We start from the raw sequence: 7,038 nt of genomic DNA on the forward strand, positions 1-7,038 counted from the left end.
AGAAATACTTGCGCGAGTTGAGACGATCACAAAGGGTATTGCCGACAGAGGAAGAGCTGAGTACTCTGTCAAATTACTTTGAGAACGAGCTATTTGAGGAGGATCCACATTCTTCTCCTGTTTCCACTTCTTCAGCCGAAACCGTCACATCTCCGGATTTTCCAGTTATGGCCGAAGAAGCAACCATTGCCAGTCACTCTGAACCGACAGTTACGAATCTCTATAAGGGATTTGTACTACCAGGGGAGGCAAGAAAATTTGAACCGAAGCCTTCTTATATCAACTTAGTTGAAAGAAACCAGTTCGGGGGAGCTGCAAATGAAGATGCAGCTAAGCACATGGAGACCTTTATCGATTATTGCTGCTCCATACCCCCACCAACTGGCGTGACCCGGATCGATAAAAGAAACTATGTTTATTTTCTCACTCCGTGATGCTGCAAGGGTGTGGTATAGGGATCTGGACCGGGAAGCTCATGGGGTAACTGACTGGAATTCGCTAGCTTTAGCATTTTACAAGAAGTACTTTTCTGCATCGAAGACTATTGCCATTAGAGCTCAGATCACGAGCTTTAAACAGGGGCGTGATGAGAACTTTCATGAAGCATGGGTCCGTTTCAAGAAGCTGGTGCGAACCATTCCGCATCATGGGTTCGAGAAGTGGAGTCTTTGCAATCAGTTCTATAATGGGTTGTACGACGATCAGAGAGCTATTTTGGATCACGCCAATGGCCGATTTGCTGAGAACATGGGAGAGACTAAGGGGTGGAAGATCATTGATGATTTGGCCACCCATAAGGCTGAATATGGGAACTCCAGAGGCAATCAAAGAAGAGCTGCTGAATCTTCTTCTGTAGTTGCACTTGAAGCTCTCACTGCAAGATTTGATAAATATGAATTGGGAGGAGCTTCCAAAGGAAGGATGTATCAGGTGAATGCTGTGTCAGACGGTCCTTTCGTCTGTAGAAGATGTGGAGGAGAGGGACATGTCTCAGATCATTGTCCCAACTCCTATGAGTCTTGTGCTGCCTTTCAACATTACAGGCAGAACAACACTTATTACGAGCCGAACGTCCATCCCAATTTGAGGTGGAGTAGTCAGAATGTGCTCAATCCCACTGCTCCTCCGAATCAGCAGCAGCCGTATATTCCCCCACACAAGAATCAACAAGGCTTTCAGAAGCCTCCTTCTTTCAATCCTCCTAACCATGGTGCATCATCTTCCGGTGGGGTGAATGAAATAGGAGAGATAAAGTCTATGTTGCAATCCATTACAAAGCAGTTGCAGCTGAGTGATCAACAGAAGGACGCGTCTGTTAAGGCACTTGAAACCCAAGTTGCCCAACTAGCCGCGAATCAATCCACAAGAAAGCAGGGTCATTTACCGACTCAAAATGAGAAGAATCCAAATGAGACGGTACATCTGATAGAATTGAGAAGCGGTCTTTCTTATGAGGGACCGGAAGTGTCGAAATCAGACCCGGGGAAGTCTGCAACTGATGGCGAACAGTGTACTGTCGAGAAAAAAGGGCTCACGACAAAGCAGTTGCTCGATCGACTGAAATTTGGTGTTCGATCGAGTAGAACTGAAGATGATAGTCCTCGATCGAGTGGTTTTTCCACTCGATCGATTGAACAGGAAGAACAGGTTGGTCGATCGAGTAGTTTATCTACTCGATCGAGTGAAGCAGAAAGTGAAGTTGGTCGATCGAGTGGAAATTGTACTCGATCGACTGACATTGATGAAGAAACTGCTCGATCGAGTGAGCAAATTGGTCGATCGAGTAGTATTGATGACGGGAAGCTTATTCGAGAGCCTGCTAGTGCTCGTTTAAGTGAGATATCACCGGAAAGACCTCGTTCGAGAGGTAAGAAGCGTCCAAAGGATACAGAACTTGCACCGGAAGATACATTGGAAGCGAGAAACAAGGGACTTGAGATACCTATCACGGTTCCCTTCCCGAGGCGGCTGCAAAATACTAAAGCTAATCAACAATTCGGCAAATTTGTCGAACTTTTGAAGAGCTTGGAAGTCACTGTGCCGTTCACTGAATTGCTGACAAAGGTACCCTCTTATTTAAAGTTTATGAAGGAAATTTTAGCGTGTAAGAGGACTATTAATGACAGTGAGACCGTAGCTTTGACTGAGGTGGGGTCAGCCCTATTTCAAAATAAGTTACCTCCTAAGCAATCAGACCCGGGTAGTTTTTCAATTCCGTGTCATATCGGTATGCATTTGATTGATAATGCGCTATGCGATTTAGGCGCTAGCGTGAGTGTCTTACCTTTGTCTCTGGCTAAGAGATTTGGTTTGACAAAGCTGAGTTGTACCAACATGATGTCTCCGGATGGCCGACCGTAGTTTATCACGGCCACTAGGTGTAGTAGAAGACGCACTGCTCAGATTGGGAAGTTCTTTATTCCCGTTGATTTTGTTGTCTTAGACATCCCCGAAGATGCACACACCCCTATAATTTTAGGGAGACCATTTTTGTCTCGCCGTGCGATTATAGACGTCTGGGAAGACTTTGACCTTTCAGGTAGGGGACGAGGAGCTGATTTTTCATCAGTCTAAGTTCCAGAGAGCTCCCATGAAAGCCCAGCCTTGCAATGCTCTCTCTTCTATTGATCCTATTATTGACACTCCAGATGAAAATTTGGAGAAACGTGCTGCTATTGTTAACCCTCCGCCTCAGACTGAGAGCAAAAAGGAGGAAAGTTCGTCTGTTTTCCTTGCTGCAGGTACAGATGAAGGCAATGAAGGAGCTGTGAAAGGACATGGTGCAATTATTATCAATCAAATTGAAGACAATGACGCTAAAGCTGGTGATAAAGGAGCAAGGACGAGGAAAGTTCGCGCTTACGTAGATGTGAACTACTCCCCTCCTACCGACAATTAGTTTTAAACAATTTTTAGCATAGACGTAAGACTATAGACTGTTCTTATGCGTATTTGGTATATTGGGAAATTTTTGCGTGTGTTTTTATGCAGGTTTGGGGAAGTTTCACGCATCCCGAGGAGGAAATGACGAAAATTAAAGAGCTCACACGAGAAAAGAGCTCGATCGAGTACTTTTTGTACTCGATCGAGTAAACATATGGTCGATCGAGCAGTTTTACAAGTCGATCGAGCAAAGCAATAAAGGGGATCAGTCGATCGAGTAAAATTCTACTCGACCAAGCAACTGAAGCATCAACAGTGCTCGATCGAGTGGTTTAAAACCACTCGATCGAGTGAAAATGAACAGGACACGGGAGTTTTTCTAACTTAAACTCTTTATTTCCTTTTCTAATTCATTTTGCCCCTAAATTTCGTCTAACACTTCCCTTTGTGCGATTAATTTCTTCCCCAAATCCCCATATTTTCGTGCCCAATCCCCAAATCCGCCTCCTACAATCTATTCCTTGCATTTTAATCTTTCAAAACCCCTTAATTACCCCCTTGATTGTGTTCATTTTCACGGTTTTAAAAGGGTTTTAGGGTTTGCGGTTTTTATCTCGAAAAATCGCCACTTTTGCTTATCTATTGAAGATTAATTGCATATTGTAGGATTCTTATCATCAAGTAAGTATTTCTTTTACCTTGGTTGTATTTTGAATTCGGTTATTTGGAATTTTATGAGGTAAAAATCGAATTTAGGGTTTGAATATCAATTGTTGGTCGATTTTTTCGACTTGATTGTGTCTGTATACCCTTAATTAGCTTGCTTGATGATCATGATCCCCCCTTCCTCGTTGTTTTGCATGCTTCGTTCGATATTTACATGGATTTTTGCGATTTGGGTGCTGGACTGTCGATTTTTTTTTCGTCAATTGGTGAATCTTCTTTCATTTTTGTCTAAATTAGCTTCTTTGTCGCTTAATTCTTCTGCATTTAGACGCTATCACACCCGTTGATGCCTAACATGTTTCCATTCAAATTTTGTGTAAAATTCTCGATGATTAGGGTTTGCCTTAGTCGACTTTTTTCGATTTGTCAAAGGCGGATTATATATTGCTTTGTTTATTTAACCTCGGCGTTCTTTGATGTGTCTTTCGTTGTTAATCGTTTTTCCCGTCCTCTATCACCATTTGCATGCTGTAGTTCAGAATTTCCGAGGATTGTTGGGATTTGTATCTTTGTAAGGTCGAAATTTTCGATTTGGCGGGGAGTGTTTATGGTTTCATGTCTTTGTCACATGCTTTGGTTTTACGTGTTGTTTAGCCACGGTTTGCATAGCTATTTTCTCATGATACCCCTTAATTCTGTTTGTAGGATGGATTCCAGTTCCTTACCATCCACAAGTTCATCCTCCAAATCCGTCTTGAGTGAGACAAAGTGGCCCCTTTGTTGCCACTGTCTCTACTTTAGTGACCACCGCAGCCCCCCGATTTTCCTTGTTTCGGTGCAGGGGACGGTTTTTACTCCGGTGAGCTTAGCTGCGAGCTCGATTCCGCTACCACTTCCTCTACGGTCACCACCACGCCTAGCACCGCTGCTAGTTCCTCTTCTTGCGGTGACCACGTAGAGCCACTACCCGTACACCGGCCCACCACTTCTACACTGTGGCGGACTCACCAAAGCCCGGCAGCCGCCTTCGTAGCCGCCTTGGTTCCTTACACCGTCCGAGAGAGGGCCGCCTTGCGTTCCGAGGCCGGGGTCGAGATGCAGCGATCTCGAGCTACGCCGACTCTGTCACCTCTACTCCCGCTCCTAGCACTTCTACGGCCGCGTGCCTTTGCTTCTACTGGGACGATTTATAGTTCGAGGGGACACTTCCTCGACTCTCACCTGCACTATCCGCAGTATTATTCATCAACGCTTTACACCGTGAGAACTTTTATAACCTCTTTGAAGTGTGTACATGTGCCTTCCCGATTTTTGGATAAATCGGCGTTAGATAAACTCGGCATTTACGAGTCGGTCAGACTTTACTACGGTCACGGGGATGCTCGGGTTCATTACTATGAGAGGCCACACCTTCTTAGAGCCGAGTCTCGAGTTTCTCAGCTCTTTTACCTTCTCCCGGATGCACATGAGATCGACCCCGGTCTTTCGGGTCTCCTTCCTAGGTTGTTTAACCGGACTTTTCCGATGCCTCTAGCGGAGTTTGGTAGGTTACTTGACCTTACCTCCTCGGGCGTGAAATCAGACTCGAGGAAGGTTTACCGTCAGGTTTGGCGGTGTCTGGCCCAGACCACTTTCCAGGAGCGAAAGCTCCATCAGGTCCACCTTCCCCCCGTCCGTTGGTTTCTTAGACTGATGGGGAGCTCTATTTTCGGCCGAAAGGAGCCGAACAACATTAACAACACCGAGCTCTCCATCCTGGGCGGTTATCTGAACGTCGACTGTGAGGGTCCTTTTACCTTCAACATCGCCTACTTGACCGCCCAGTACCTCCATGACCAGTGGAAGAAGGAGGCGGGAACCATTGCATGCGGTGGCATAGCCACCATTCTCGCCCATCGCCTTTTCCCCCCCTGGCCACGTGACTTACAGTACCTCCCGGGAGAGAGGTTACTGAGTCTGGACGCCATGCTCGCTCAGCATTGGCTGACCCCAGACCACCGGACTTGGAAGATTGACGGCTCCTTGTCTGTTGACTTACCTTATGACAGTCTCCCCCGTCTTGAGCCCTTACCTACTGTGGTAAAGGGCCACCGTCTGCCACCACTGCCTCAGCTTCATCTTCCACCTAGACCTACTCTTGCTGCACCCGCCGCCAAGAAGCGGCGACTTGAGACTGGAGAGGGGTCCACACCCTTCGGGAGTACCCAGCCTTCCACGGCTACTCCCGATCCGACCCCTACTCCCACTCCCACTACTACTACCACTCCTACTCCTGCTCCACCTCCCACTGACCAGACACAGACCGAGCCGGTCTTCCCGGCTACTTTTAGACCACCTCCTACCTTTGTAGCGCCCGCGGTCCAGGACCAAGGGGGCGTTTACGGTTTGTTGATCGAGCTTGCAGAGCGTCGGGCTCGTATGGAGAGGGACATGGCTCTTGCCTTACACCATCTGTACGAGTACCACTTGCGGCGACACAGACCGATCCCGGAGGGTTGGCCACACCCTTCCTTCTTCCAGTACCCAGCTGAGGGGTACCCGGTTTCTGACGAGGAGGAGGAGGACGAGACCCAGAGGTGGCAGTGGAGAGAGCTCGGGAGGAGGAGCGGAAGAGGAGAAAGGAGGAGAAAGACCCGGAGTACCGGGTAGTGGCGGAGGAGCTCCGTGACAGCAGTGACGATGACGAGTAGCTACTGGTCTACTCACTTCCCCATTTTTCTGGCTGGTTTGGGGAAGTTCGTATTTTGTATGTATCTTTCACTCTTTTATTTTGTCTCCTTTATTTCTTTGTTTTTATTTTGTTGGTTGTATATTCCGTTTCCCGTATATATCTCTTTGGTGTATCTTTGGAGGACAACGAGGGCGTTGTCCGTTTTGGTTTGGGGAGGGTATTGCATCCTTTTGAGTCTGCATCTGCATCTGTTTTTGCATTCACGTTTACTTTTCAGCTTGCATTGTTCTTTATTTTCCATCAAAAAACCAAAAAATTAGAAAATTTCAAAAAAAAATCAAAACATTTTCACGTTTATTTTTGCATATAGGTTGAGTCGGAACGGTAGATTTCCATGATGACAATGCACTATAACTTGTCAATTTGCTTGAGCCTTGCACTTTTATCGATAGTTTTTAGCTTTGTCATACGCATAATCTACGAATTTTTGTTCAAATATAAGCTGACTGTTTAGACTTGACCTATAAATTGGCAAACTACTTAAAAATTCTGAGTTTTTTAGAGCCATAACTGGTGACATTCATGACCAGTTCATTAGAAATTTTGAGTAGTACTCCTTGCATAGCATGTTCGTCTTTTTTGCACATTTATGACATTCAATTTCTCGTCAAATGCACATATTCGGGTTTGTGGTTGGTGTCACATGCAGGGAGGGTCTTGCAAATTTCCCTTCCTTATTACTTTTCACCCATTTAGCTCCACATAAGCCAAAATGCCTTTTGACCCATTAGCTACATCCCAAACTAAGCCTGCCTAGT

At 46.0% G+C, this 7,038-nt stretch overlaps 1 non-coding gene across 1 annotated transcript; it reads right to left on the reverse strand.

Moving 5' to 3' along the window:
- Window positions 1-546: 546 nt before the first annotated feature.
- On the reverse strand, window positions 547-653 carry LOC141625277 (small nucleolar RNA R71). Its single transcript, XR_012535066.1, has one exon. It is a non-coding gene; the product is annotated as a small nucleolar RNA R71 (small nucleolar RNA).
- Window positions 654-7,038: the final 6,385 nt, after the last annotated feature.

Source organism: Silene latifolia, chromosome X (assembly GCF_048544455.1).
Source record: "Silene latifolia isolate original U9 population chromosome X, ASM4854445v1, whole genome shotgun sequence".
NCBI lineage: Eukaryota > Viridiplantae > Streptophyta > Magnoliopsida > Caryophyllales > Caryophyllaceae > Silene > Silene latifolia.